At 42.2% G+C, this 15,406-nt stretch overlaps 1 long non-coding RNA gene across 1 annotated transcript in view; it reads right to left on the bottom strand.

Moving 5' to 3' along the window:
* The window catches only part of LOC143764864 (uncharacterized), a 38,618-nt gene extending 29,944 nt beyond the window's left edge, over window positions 1–8,674 (bottom strand). Inside the window, exons 1-2 of the long non-coding RNA XR_013213285.1 lie at window positions 8,574–8,674; window positions 4,079–4,141 (exon numbers count right to left, since the gene is read on the bottom strand). This is a non-coding gene — a long non-coding RNA (uncharacterized LOC143764864). The remainder of the gene's footprint in view (window positions 1–4,078; window positions 4,142–8,573) is intronic.
* Window positions 8,675–15,406: the final 6,732 nt, after the last annotated feature.

Raw genomic sequence — 15,406 nt, forward strand, 5'->3', positions numbered from 1 at the left:
ACCACAGGTTCTCCATGAATGGAGTTTCCTAGCCATGGACCAAAATATAAATTTTTTGTTTACTGAGCCACTTTGTTATTTTTGCCTTGTGACAATGCCCCATCATGGTGGAGAAAGCATTGTTAATGAATTAGATGCAATTTGGTGATTAAGAGAAGTTGCTATTTAGATACCATTCTGTTCTTAGGAAATATTGTGAGTGAGCCCATCCGCTGGATGAAAAGGAACCCAACACATGAATTGGCATAACACGGGATTCGCGGAGCACTCAAATTTTCTTCTCTGGACAATTATTTTCCTAGATAACCAAAATCTGAAGGGAACTTCATAAAAGAAAATAACTATCCCAGTCCTCTGCAGTCCAGTCCTTGTATTTCCTGCAAAATGTCAGTATGTTCTTTATGCTTTTTTTTCTTTGGAGAGAAGTGGCTTTTTTGCTCACCCTGCTTAACATTGCAAACAGCTTTGCCCAACCGCAAAGCATCCTTAGACCATTAATGTGTGTGGTTTGGTTGCTTTGTATCCAAGTGGGTAGGCATCAATCACAATTTTGCGTAAGCATACTGCCATGAATAAAGAATGGGATCAAAATATCCTCCAAGAGCAACGTCTCAACAATCCAGAGGCAATTTTGAGATGAACAATGCTTTTTCCAGCATGATGGAGCCCATTGTGATGAGGCAAAAGTGATAATCAAGTGGCTCCGTGAACATATCATTGGAATTTTGGTTCCTATGCCAAGAAACATGGAGATCTCAATTGTATTGAGAACCTGCGGACAAACAAAACCCCAGAAATTGTGATAAGCTCCAAGCACTGAATAAACATGAATTAGTTGTCATTAGTAATGAGAGAGCACACTTGTGTGCCAATAGAGTATCTTCGGTGCTCTCGAATACGATGTTCGAGTCCCCGTGGCTGCATGTTTTTGCAACATATGCAGCAACCGTGACTCGGACATGGAGTATCTTCGGCATGTTTACATACTACAACCCCTGGCAAAAATTATGGAATCACTGGCCTTGGAGAATATTCATCCAGTTGTTTAAATTTGTAGAAAAAAAGCAGATCACAGACATGGCACAAAACTAAAGTCATTTCAAATGGCACCTTTCTGGCTTTAAGACACACTAAAAGAAATCCAGAACAAAAAATGTTGTTAGTCAGTAATGGTTACTTTTTTTAACCAATCATACGGGAAAAAGTATGGAGTCACTCAATTCTGAGGGAAAAAATTATGGATTCACCCCGTAAATTTTCATACCCAAAACTAACACCTGCATCAAATTAGATCTGCTTGTTAGTCTGCATCTAAAAAGGAGTGATCACACCTTGGAGAGCTGTTGCACCAAGTGGACTGACATGAATCATGGCTCCAACACCAGAGATGTCAATTGAAACAAAGAAGAGGATTATCAAACTCTTAAAAGAGGGTAAATTATCAGGAAATGTTGGAAAAGATGTTGGTTGTTCACAGTCAGCTGTGTCTAAAATCTGGACCAAATACAGACAACACAGGAAGATTGTTAAAGGCAAACATAGTGGTAGACCAAGGAAGACATCAAAGCGTCAAGACTGGAAACTTAAAGCAATATGTCTCCAAAACAGGAAATGCACAAAACAAATGAGGAACGAATGGGTGGAAACTGGAGTCAACGTCTGTGACCGAACTGCAAGAAACCGCCTAAAGGAAATGGGATTTACATACAGAAAAGCTTAACGAAAGCCATCATTAACACCTAAACAGAAAAAAAAAAGGTTACAATGGGCTAAGGAAAAAAGCAATCGTGGACTGGATGAAAGTCATATTCAGTGTTGAATCACGAATCTGCATTGAGAACATGCAAATTTCCACAGTAATTGATGATATGGGGCTGCATGTCAGGTAAAGGCACTGGGGAGATGGCTGCCATTACATCTTCAATAAATGCACAAGTTTATGTTGATATTTTGGACAGTTTTCTTATCCCATCAATTGAAAGGATGTTTGGGGATGATGAAATCATTTTCCAAGATGATAATGCATCCTGCCATAGAGCAAAAACTGTGAAAACATTCCTTGAAAAAAAACACATAAGATCAATGTCATGGCCTGCAAATAGTATGTATCTCAATCCAATTGAAAATCGTTGGTGGAAGTTGAAGAAAATGGTCCATGACAAGGCTCCAACCTGCAAAGCTGATCTGGCAACAGCAGAGAAAGTTGGAGCCAGATTGATGAAGAGTACTGTTTGACACTCATTAAGTCCATGCCTCAAAGACTGCAAGCTGTTACAAAAGCCAGAGGTGGTACAACAAAATACTAGTGATGTGTTGGAGTGTTTTTTTGTTTGTTTTTTATGATTCCATAATTTTTTCCTCAGAATTGAGTGACTCCATAATTTTTCCACTATGCTTGGTTAAAAAAAAAATAGCCATTACTGACTGCCACATTTTTTGTTCTTGATTTCTTTTAGGCTATGTGCACACGTTGCAGAATTGCCGTGGAAATTTCTGAGGAAATTCTGCAACTCCCTGCCGCGGGTATAAGGCATGCAGAATTGGCATGCATATTCTCGCTAAACACTTAGCGTTTTGCGAGCGTAATTAGCTTGCAGAATGCTAGTGTTTTCCAAGCGATCTGTAGCATCGCTTGGAAACTGATTGAAAGGTTGGTCACACTTGTCAAACATAGTGTTTGACAAGTGTGACCAACTTTTTACTATTTTTGCTGCCTATGCAGCATCAATAGCAAAAACATAATGTTAAAAATAATAAAAAATCGTGATATTCTCACCTTCCGACGGCCCCTGCAGCCTTCCCGCTCCTCGCGATGCTCCCGGCAGCTCCCGTTCCCAGTAATGCCTCGCGGCAATGACCCCAGATGACGTAGCATCACGCGAGACCGCTACATCATCACAGGTCATTGTCACAAGGCATTACTGGGAACGGGAGCATCGCAAGGAGCTGGAAGGCTGTGGGGGCCGCCGGAAGGTGAGGATATCACGAATTTTTATTTAATTTTTAATTTTTTTTTTACAGGTGTATGGTTCCCAGGGCCTGGAGGAGAGCCTCCTCTCCTCCACCCTGGGTACCAACCACACATGATTCGCTTACTTCCCGCATGGTGGGCATAGCCCCATACGGGAATTAAGCGGATCAATGCATTCCCATGTGTGCGGAATCGCCGCAATTCCGCACAAAGAATGAACATGTTGCGTTTTTTTCCGGAATGCAATTCCGCTGTGGAAAAAAAATGCAGCACGTGCACAAAAAATACAGAATGCATTAAAAATGGGATGCTCATGTAAGCGTTTTTTTTTTTTTTAGCGGAAAACGACAGAAAAAATGCTAAAAATCCTGAACGTGTGCACCTAGCCTTAGTGTTTCTTAAAGCCAGATAGTTGCCATTTGAAATTACTTTAGTTTTGTGCCATGTTTGTGATCTGCTTTTTTTCTACAAAAATTAAACTGAATGAACATCCTCCAAGGCCGGTGAGTCCATGATTTTTGCCAGGGGTTGTATTAGCACATGAGCGTGCTCGCTCACCACTAGTTGCCATCAGTCAGGATTTGGCCTAGAAGCTGATATCCAACATGTCAGGGCAAAGGACAGAAGTCTTGTGAAATAAGGGACAACACTGAAAATATTGAGTATTGTGGAAACTTGATGTATTTGTCAGTAAAAGTGGAAACACTTCTGAAATGCTTATAATTTGTAATTCAACAACCATAGAAACATCTCACTAAAAGATCTAACAATATGGAGCAGGAAACTTTGTGATAAGCAAAATTTGTGTGAGTTTCAAAACTTTTGGCCACGACTTTGTTTCTGTTAATGTAACTGAGTTTTTGCTATAAGTCAAGTTGTACACCATGTGGTTAAATTTGTATTATATTTTTAAGCTATCATTTTGTAGCATTTCTCCAGTAAATTTTTTATTTAAAAAGATTGAAATGATGTTAGTGATGATTAAACATCTACAGTTACTATCTAAAATATCACCCCCCCCCCATTTCAAATTAGGATTATTACTAAAACTTACCAATGTTCTGCTCTTTGCAATATTAAGTCAAATAATAAAAATAATTTGGTCACCTGTAATTTTGTTTTCCTGTAGTACAAAAGGCAGCACACAATAGGTTAAATTCTTGTATTGTCCTATTGATGGAAAACAACTGATTAATTATTAGTAGTTAACTGACTTAATGCATCACTCTCCATAACAACAGACCCCACTCAACACAATAACTACATGCGGCGTGTGCAGCAGTATCGTTCATTGGGAAGGATGTTGTGGTGCCTTATCTCTTCAGGAAAACAAAACCTTATAAGAAAATGTTGAATATTTCTGGACATGCTCAGTCCACAATGAACTATTAGAATGGTTTCCACTCTCGGCCTTGCCCCTATGATGTAACTCCTATGTACATCTGTCTAAACATAGTATAACATTGTAACCTGATCGCAGGTGTTCATGTCTTCTAAAGGGATGGAAAAAAAATTCCCTCCTTTTTCCCCATTAAAGATAAAAAAATATATATACTTGGTATCACCACATCCATACAAGTATTATTTATCAAAATATTCAAAAAATTCTCTCAATTGGAAAACACTGTAACGAGAAAAAAATTGAAACCCCAGAATTGCGTTTTTTTTTTCAGTAACCTCAACTCCAAATAAAATTCAATAGGAAGCTATCAAAACGTTGTGTTTACCCCTAAATTGCATCAATAAAAGCATCAGTTTGACATGGAAATAAACGAGACCTCGAATCGCGCCATTGAATACAAAAAGAAAATGTTACAGGTCTTAAGAAATGGCAAGTTTTTTTTGTAAGTTTCCACACTTTTTTCATATTTAAAAAAATAAATATACTTTTGACATCACTCATCTCAATGGCATGGAGAATTATGTTACCGTATATACTCGAGTATAAGCCAAGATTTTCAGCCCATTTTTTTAGGCTGAAAGTGCCCCTCTCGGCTTATACAGGTGGAGTGGCAGCTGTCAAATCATACTCACCTGCTCCCGGGAATCTCTGCCTCTCCCTGCTTCTCCGGCACTCGGGGGAGGGTGAGCATTCCGATATTCACCTGTCCCTGTTCCACCACCAAGCTCAGTCTTCCGCGTCTTCTGGTTGTGACGTTCAGGTCAGAGGGCGCGATGACGTGTTTAGTGTGCGCGCCGCCCTCTGCCTGAACAGTCACTGTGGAAGACAGCGGCGGTGAAACGGGGAAAGGTGAATATCGCAAATGCCAGTGTCCCCGCCCGCTCAGGACAAGAGGTGAGTATGTCATTTTTTTTTTTTAATCGCAGCAGCATTATATGGGGCAAATGTTTATGGAGCATCTTATGGGGTCAAAATCAACCTTTATGCAGCATTATATGGGGCATATTTTATTATGGAGCATCTTATGGGGCCCATCATGAACTTTATGGAGCCTTATATGGGGCATATTTTCTATGTAGCATCTTATGGGGACATAATCAACCTTTGTGCAGCATTATATGGGGCAAATGTTTCTAAGGAGAATCTTATGGGCCATTATTAACCTTTGTGCAGCATTATATGGGGCATATTTTTTTATGAAACATCTTATGGGGCCCATCATAAACTTTATGGAGCATTATATGGGGCATATTTTATTATGGAGCATCTTATGGGACCCATCATGAACTTTATGGAGCATTATATGGGGCGTATTTTGTATGGAGCATCTTATGGGGCCATAATGAACTGTATGGAGCATTATATGGGGCTCCTGATTTTAATATGGATATTCAAAAACACTTATCCTACTGATGTCTCAATTAATTTTACTTTCATTGGTATTTATTTTGGAAATTTACCGGTAGCTGCTGCATTTCCCACCCTAGGCTTATACCCTAGTCATTAAGTTTTCTCAGTTTTTTTTGTGGCAAAATTAGGGTTCTCGGCTTATACTCGAGTATATACAGTAAGTCTTTTTTACAACACAGTGAACGCCATAAAAACAAAACTTTAAAAAAAAAAGTGCAAAATTGCAGGCTTTTTTCTTTGCAATTTCACAGCACTTGAATCTTTGGCCCGTTCTCCAGTAAATTATAATGAATGGATCCAATGAAAATTAAAATTTTTCCAGGACTATGGCTATATGGATAGAAAATTGAAAAAGTTATGACTCTTTGAAAAAAAGGGAGGAAAATCAGATGGGTAAAAATGGAAAATAGCCATGTCAGAAGAGGGTAATGGGATGGGGAAAAGTGAAAATTTATTATTTTTTATTATTATTATAGCGCCATTTATTCCATGGTGCTTTACATGTGAGGAGGGGTATACATAATAACAAGTACAATAATCTTGAACAATACAAGTCACGACTGGTACAGGAGAGAGGACCCTGCCCACGAGGGCTCACACTCTACAAGGGATGGGTGAGGATACAGTAGGTGAGGGTAGAGCTGGTCGTGCAGCGGTTTGGTCGATCGGTGGTTACTGCAGGTTGTAGGCTTGTTATAAACCTGTTCCTCCATGTTATGAATAATCTGTCCCGGAAAATGGGGTGAACAGACTGTGGAATGAGGTCTTTTATGCCCTGTACATCTGTTTTGAATACATCCTGACTTTGAGATGAGAGCTTAAAAAACGTATACATTTAGGCTATGTGCACACGTTCAGGATTTTTCGCATTTTTTTGGCCGTTTTCCACGGGAAAAACACTTTAAAAACGCATACATAAGCATCCCATAATTTTTAATGCATTCTGCAATTTTTGTGCACATGATGCGTTTTTTTCCGCGAAAAAAAAACGTAGCGCGGTATGGCTATGTGCACACGTTCAGGATTTTCTGCAGAATTTTCCTGAACAAAACCAGACTTTTTCTGCAGGAAATCCACATGCGTTTTTTTTTGCACGTTTTTGACGCGTTTTTTGTGCGTTTTTTGCGCTTTTTTTCTGGAGCGTCCCAATGCATTAGAGGGAAAAACACAAAAAAAATTCGCAAAATTAATGAACATGCTTTTTGCGGAAAAAACGCATCATTTGCACAAAAATTGCAGAATGCATTATAATTGATGGGATGCATATGTATGCGTTTTTATCGCGTTTTTATAGCAAAAAAAAGGGAAAAATCCTGAACGTGTGCACACAGTAAAAAACGCAGCATGTTCATTAATTTTGCGGATTTTTCCCACTATTTAAATGCATTGAGAAGTTCCGGAAAAAAACGCGCAAAAAACATACCAAAAACGCGGAAAAAAAACGCATGCGGATTTCCTGCAGAAAAAGTCCAGTTTTGTTCAGGAAAATCCTGACGTGTGCACATAGCCTTAGAGTTTCTCCTCAGTCTCATTTGACATTTGGACAACTATTGATATTAATTACTTCCAAATTGAGAAAACTTGCTTCTGCCCAACTCATGATCAGGGCACATTCTTTTGAGTGATGGGCGCTCATGATACCACCCATTTTGTTTATGAAAAAAAAAGTTTTCAGGTTGAAAGAAGACACAAATCCATTTTGTTCAGCTAGTAGGCTGGTTTCACACTTGCGTTTTGATCTGCAGCGTTTGTACAGAAAAAAACGCATGCGTTTTTCCCCCCTATGTTTAACATTAAAAACGCATGCGTTTTTTTGTACGCGTTTGGTCACGTTTTTACGACGCATGCGTTTTTTTGCTGCATGCGTTCTGTCGCAGAAATGCAACATGTAGTAATTTCTAGAGGCTTTTTTTGCCGCAAAAAAACACATTGTTGTCTATGTAAACGCATGCGTTTTTAAGCACATGCGTTTGCTTGCGTTAAAAACGCATGCGTTTTTATAGAAAAAAACAAGAATACACCCTGATAAGCCACCCCCCACCATCAAGGTGATAAAGGGATCCTACCCCTAACCCTAACAATATGACAGTGAATACTCTACGAGTTAATATTTTTAGTACTCTATAGCAATACCGTATATCTTGGGGTGTCCACATTGAACAAAGCTTTTTATTAGAAGAATGTCCTGGTCACCAGGTCAACATAATAGCCAATCCCTATGGATCCCTAGGGTTAGGGTTAGGGTTTGGATCCCTAGGGTCAGTGTCGGACTGGGGCACCGGGACACCGGAGAATCCTCCGGTGGGCCCCGCCCCCAGGCCCTTCCTGCCTCCTTCATTTGTCCCTGCCCAGGCTGCATGCATAGTGTGCTGACTGTGCACCAAGCGGTGCACACTTTATTGAATAGCCGGGGCCGGCGTACAGGCCGTACGGAAGAAATGATGTGATCCTGTGAAGAAGTGCAGCCGCGCGGCAGCTCCTTCTTCACATGAATCATCACCGCTCAGTGCCTGCCTGCAGTTCTGGCTACTGTCTGCTGCCGACGCCGACTATTGATAAGAGCGGCCCGTGCGCAGTGTGCGAGTGTGTGCATGCCGACCTTTCAGCCAGCCAGCACAGTCAGAACAGAGGAAGAACTGACTGACTGTCTGAGGCTGAGCTGGGAGAGGAGAGGAGACAGAGACACACACATGGACGCACCGCACGCACTGCACACAACAGGCTCAGGCTCGCCGCTCAGCAGACCCACCACCACCAGTCAGTCACCTGTTTCTTGTTGCATTCACATACCCATAGCAGCAGAGACTCCGCCTCCTCTTCATCATCCAAACTGTGGACTTCGGTTTTCTAATGCTGATTGGCTGACATGCAGCCAATCAGCATTAGTTTTCTTTGTGTGACCTCACAGCACACCTCAGACAATGAGCTGTGCTGTGATTGGTCGGCTGTCCTGCCCAAGCAGCACAGGCGCACTGCAATATGATAGATCATATAGTCGGAGTCGGAGAGGCTGAGGGTCCGGACATTTGATGATTAATGTAATGTGTTAGTGTAAGTAAAATATGCCTGCAGGCAGCCTGCAGCATAGTTCTACAGCCACTGAGACAGTTATGGGAGGCCCCCCTGCAATCTAAAGGTGACACAAGGTGGGGGTCCGGGCCCCCATAGAAAATTTCTAATTTCCTGTGGTCCCCCTTCCCCACTGTCTCCTAATTTACTGTGGGGTCACCTCTCCCACCATTTCACCTCTGGGGAAGGGGCACACAGGGGGCCCTCAAGAAATTAGGTGACACAGTGGGGAAGGGGTCCTCAGGAAATCCGGTGACGTGACACAGTGAGTAAGGCAATATACTACGTCACTGGGCAATATACTACGTCACTGGGCAATATACTACGTCACTGGGCAATATACTACGTGGCTCTGTGCTGTATACTACGTGACTGGGCAATGTACTACGTCACTGGGCAATATACTACGTAACTGGGCAATATACTACGTCGCTGTGCAATATACTATGTGGCTCTGCTGTATATACTACGTCACTGCAATATACTACATTACTGGGCAATATACTACGTGGCTCTGCTGTATTACATGTCACTGGGCAATATACTACGTCACTGTGCAATATACTACGTGGCTCTGTGCTGTATACTACGTCACTGCAATATACTACGTCACTGGGCAATATACTACGTGGCTGGGCAATATACTACGTCGCTGGGCAATATACTACGTGGCTGGGCAATATACTACGTGGCTGGGCAATATACTACGTCACTGGGCAATATACTACATGACTGGGCAATATACTACGTAGCTGGGCAATATACTACGTGGCTGCGCAATATACTACATAGCTGGGCAATATACTACGTGGCTGGGCAATATACAGTACTACATAGCTGGGCAATATACTACGTGGCTGCGCAATATACTACGTGGCTGGGCAATATACTACGTCACTGGCCAATATACTACGTGACTGGGCAATATACTACGTGGCTGGCCAATATACTACGTCACTGGGCAATATACTACATGGCTGGGCAATATACTACGTGGCTGGCCAATATACTACGTCACTGGGCAATATACTACGTGGCTGGGCAATATACTACGTGGCTGGGCAATATACTACGTGGACATACATATTCTAGAATAACGGATGCGATAGAATCGGGCCACCATCTAGTAGTACTAATAAAACGTTATCTAGCCCTGCAAAAAATAAGCTATCACACAGCTCCATCATCCGAAAAATAAAAACGTCACTGGTCTCATAAGGTGACACAAAATCTTTTTTTTTCTCAATGTTCTATGTTTTTTTTTCACTACTCAAAAAAATAAAAAAATGGACGTTTGGTATTGCCGTCATCATACTGATAAGCCGAATGATATTGCAAGGTCATTTTTATCACAAAATGCTCAATTAAAAACAAAAATCCGATTTTTCTTTTTTTTTCACAATTTCACTGAACTTGGAACATGTTTCCCTTTTTCAAGTACACTATGTGTAAAAATCAATGGTGTCATTCAAAAGTCCAACTCACCCTGCCAAAAACAAGCCCTCATATGTCTAATATCAGACCTGGGAAAAGTGCGGCCCGCGGGCCACATCTGGCCCCTGGCTGTCTCAGTCCGTTCCACGGACCAAGACAGCCGTGGGGCTGGAAATCAGAGGTCCATGGGCCACACAGTGCCCGCCCACTCGCTGTCTCTCCATCTGTGGCTCTGCGCTGCGCCGATGACTCCTTTGGTGGATGAGGAGCCTCCTGCCAATTCCTCCAACAATCAGCGTGTGAAACAGCTGATGCGATGACGTCACTTCATTGTGTCAGCTGTGTACCCCGAAGAGTCAGCGCACTGGAGGCAGGGAGAGAAGCAGAGCTCCAGGGAACGGGACCGAGGTGAGTATGTGGTGTTCATTTTTTTTTCTCATGTGTATGGGCTATTTGGGTGGGCATGGGGAGGCTATGGGGGTGTGACATGGTGCTGCATAAGGGGGTGACATGCTGCACATGGTGCTGCCTTTGGAGGCGACATGCGGCACATGGGGAGGTTATGGGGGCGACATTCAGTGTATATGGGGGAGGCTATGGGAGGCTCATATGATATACAGAAGGGGCTGTGCTCAGGTTCAAATGATATATAAGGGGATGTCAACATACTTAATTCTGCTCAATATTAGGTGATACAATTAATATTAATAAAATGATCAATAGTATAATAATTATAATATATTGATATTACAATTGAGCAGAATTAATTTTGGCCTATTGGTTCGGCCCTCCGCAGCAGCCACGGTCTCATGTGACCCCTTGGGAAAATTAATTGCCCACGCCTGGTCTATATGGACATAAAAATAAAAATGATGGCTCTTGGAAAAAAAAAAGGAAGCACAAAACTCGAGCTCAAAGCTGGAAAATTTCCCCATTGTGAAAGGGTTAACAAAATTAATAAAGGGGATGGGGGAACTACAATACCCAGAGATATTAGGAAAATTGGGATTATTTAGTCTAGAAAAAAGACGACTGAGGGGCGATCTAATAACCATGTATAAATGTATAAGGGGACAATACAAATATCTCTCTGAGGATCTGTTTATACCAAGGAAGGTGACGGGCAAAAGGGAGATTTCTCTGCGTCTGGGGAGAGAAGGTTTTCCCACCAACATAGAAGAGGATGAAGAATGGCCCCACTATCTTTGTATGGGGAGGTATATGAGATGGTACAAAGATAGTGGGGCCATTCTTCATCAATGGAAACCTAAATGCCACTGGATATCTGAAATTGCTACCTGATGATATGTTGCCCTCGTTATGCACTTTAGATGGCACGTTCCCTGAGTTTTTCCAGCAAGATTTTGCACCACCCCATTATGGGTGTCAGGTCCGAGCATTCTACATGAACAATGTCCTGGAAATTGGTTGTCGTGGGCCAGTTGAATGGCCACCAAGGACTCCAGACCTGGCTGATCCCTTTAGACTTTTATCTTTGGGGTCATCTAAAGGCAATTGTCTATGCTGTGAAGATACGAGATGTGCAGCATTTGAAACAATGGATACTGGACGCCTGTGCTAGAATTTCCTCTGCGGTGCTGCTATCAGTGTGTCAAGAGTGGGAGAAAAGTTTGCCCCCACCCATATACTAATGTGCCACGAACAGGAAGTTGATATCACCAACCATTCCCATTTTATTTAGGTGTATCCATATAAATGGCCCGCCCTGTATAGGAAGCCTAATGTCATTATGTCAGGAGCTTAACCTGTATTTCATGTGAGGTTTAGGGTTCATTCACACGGCCATCAATTCTGTCATAGAAAAGAATTGGTCCGACTCAAACTATCCCCGCTCTGTCTCAGAGTTTAACTGTAATGGCGCGCTGTGCACACCACTAGTTAAATGTAGTGTAGCTCCAGGTGGGCTCCTCAGAGCGCGGGGCCCAGGCCAACAGCACCCTCTGACCCCTATCCTTAGTTACACTACTGCATGCACCTATAGACTTGTATGGGTACGTGTCATCCGAATATCAGATACACTTGCACCTTGCTGCCATAATTGCACATCTGCACTATCCCATAGTAGAACACTGGGCCTAGTGCTATCCGATACAACATCACATAGCTCTTGGCCATGTCATACGCTCGTATGAGCGAACCCATAAAATATAGTTCCTGGTCTCTGCAGTGAGCTGCTTATTAGGCCTCATCTGCACGGACATGTTTTCGTCAGTAATTTTAAGAATAAATGTAAATCTTTCTATTATATTCTGTGTGGGTTCAGCTCTGAGTTTTGTCTTACAAATCCCAGTGCTGAATGGTGACCAAAATACGAAAGTGTGAATGAGGCCTAACTCTGCATTAGTCCTGTGTCCTGCTCTGTCTTCTTTATTTCCATATCCGTACTGGAGCCAGTGCTGTAAAATGACATTCCATTCTACAGTGTTGGGTTCTGTACTGGTAATTGGAATCAAGGAGAGTTATAAGCCTGAGTCTGGTGGGCTGTGTGTATATACTGTATACACACACACAGACGGAATACGCAGTGGAATATGGCCAGTGGGATATAGAGGACCTCCTGTGCTGTGCAGTATATAGAGGATGTGTCCTGTGCTGTGCAGTATATAGAGGATGTGTCCTGTGCTGTGCAGTATATAGAGGATGTGTCCTGTGCTGTGCAGTATATAGAGGATGTGTCCTGTGCTGTGCAGTATATAGAGGATGTGTCCTGTGCTGTGCAGTATATAGAGGATGTGTCCTGTGCTGTGCAGTATATAGAGGATGTGTCCTGTGCTGTGCAGTATATAGAGGATGTGTCCTGTGCTGTGCAGTATATAGAGGATGTGTCCCGTGTGGTGTAGTGTAGTGTATAGAGGTTAATAAACACTACGTTTGATATTACATCATTTTGCAACATAATTGGTATTATTTCTATATAACTGCAAGGTGGGCCCCAAGAATGATTTTTCTCTGGTGGGCCCAAGGTACTCCAGTCCGACGCTGCCTAGGGTTAGGGTTTGGATCCCTCGGGTTAGGGTTTGGATCCCTAGGGTTAGGGTTAGGGTTTGGATCCCTCGGGTTTGGATCCCTTTATCACCTTGATGGTGGGGGGTGGCTTATCAGTGACCTGGTGACCAGGACATTCTTCTAATAAAAAGCTACCCCTAACCCTAGGGATCCAAACACTAACCCTAACCCTAGCTATTTCTATTTATAGTGGGTTTTCTAGTTGATTTTGATGATTGGCAGCTGTCACACTTCTCAGCATGCGTTTCAAAAATGCAAACGCATTAAAAAAACACATGTAAACGCGTCAAAACGCCGCATTTTTTTTACCGCATGCAAAAACGCATGCGTCTAAAAAACGCAGCGTTTGTACGCGTTTACATGCGTTTTTTCACCACCTGCGTTGTTTTTTTTTAAACGCTGCGTTTAAAAACGCAAATGTGAAACCAGTCTTAATCCAGAGGAAGGCTAAAACCCCATGAGGCCCTTAAGCCTTTTTTTTTTGTTTTACAAACTGAATAACCCAAAACTTGATAAGCTGTCTTGGTAATTGCAGTCCACCTATTCACTTAATAACCTTGGTCAATTTTCTTTGCACCCTCTTGAATTTAGCTATGTCCTTAGAATACTGTGTACAACTTTGGGCTCCAGTGTATAAGTGTGGCTGCACTAGTGACTTGTATAGAGGCAATCTATGTTCTTATCATGAGCATCTATGCCTCTTTTAATGCATCCCATGATTTTATTTGACTTGGCTGCAGCTGCCTGACACTGATCACTAAAGTTTAGTTTGCTGACCACCTATACAAGTCTTTTTTTTTTTTACCATTTTACCATCTACTATATAATTGTCTAAGGGGTACTTCCGTCTTTCTGTCTGTCCTTCTGTCTGTCTGTCTGCAACTTCCGTCACGGAAATCCCACGTCGCTGATTGGTCTCGCCAGCTGCCTGTCCTGGCTGCCGCGACCAATCAGCGACGGGCACACGAGAATTAGTCCCTCCCTACTCCTGTCCAGTCAATGCCCGGCGCCCGCTCCATACTCCCCTCCAGTCAGCGCTGACAACGGGTTAATGACAGCATTAACGGACCGCGTTATGCCGCGGGTAACGCACTTCATTAACGTTGCTATTAACCCTGTGTGACCAACTTTTTATTATTGATGCTGCCTATGCAGCATCAATAGTAAAAAGATCTAATGTTAAAAATAATAATAAAAAAAAAAAAACCTGCTATTCTCACCTTCCGTCGAGGCTTCCGTTCCCAGAGATGCATTGCGAAATTACCCAGAAGACTTGGCGGTCTTGCGAGACCGCTACGTCATCTGGGTAATTTCGCAATGCATCCTGGGAACGGAAGATGGCGGCAGCCGCGTGCGCATCGACAGAGCTTCGGTGGACGACGGAGGGTGAGTATAGAACTATTTTTTATTTTAATTATTTTTTTAAACAGGGATATGGTGCCCACATGGCTAAATACTACGTGGGCTGTGTTATATACTGCATGGGCTGCGTTATATACTACATGGCTGCTATATACTGCGTGGGCTGCGTTATATACTACATGGCTGCTATATATTGCGCGGGCTGCGTTATATACTACTTGGGCAGTGTTATATACTATGGGGGCTGTTATATACTGCGTGGGCTGTTATATACTGCGTGGCTGCTATATACTACGTGGGCTGTTATATACTGCGTGGGCTATGTTACATACTGTTTGGGCTGTGTTATATGCTGCGTGGCTGCTATATACTACGTGGGCAATGTTATATACTGCGTGGCCTGTATTAACGCATCGGGTATTCTACAATATATCGTGGCCTGTGCTATTTACTATGTGGCTGCTATATACATACATACATACATATTCTAGAATACCCAATGCGTTAGAATCGGGCCACCATCTAGTTTAGTACATAATTATACATTTTATTTCCTCTGCCCAAGTGCATGTCCTTACATTTATCTAAACTAAACTTCAGTTGCCATTTCTAAGCCCAAGACTCAAGTTTACAGAAATCCCTTTGTAATATTAAATTATCCTTTTGTGTTTATTACCTGCAAGTTTAGTATCATCTACAAATATTGAAATTCTATTGTGTATACCTCCACA

The sequence above is a fragment of the Ranitomeya variabilis genome, chromosome 4 (genome assembly GCF_051348905.1).
Source record: "Ranitomeya variabilis isolate aRanVar5 chromosome 4, aRanVar5.hap1, whole genome shotgun sequence".
In the NCBI taxonomy this organism is placed as follows: domain Eukaryota; kingdom Metazoa; phylum Chordata; class Amphibia; order Anura; family Dendrobatidae; genus Ranitomeya; species Ranitomeya variabilis.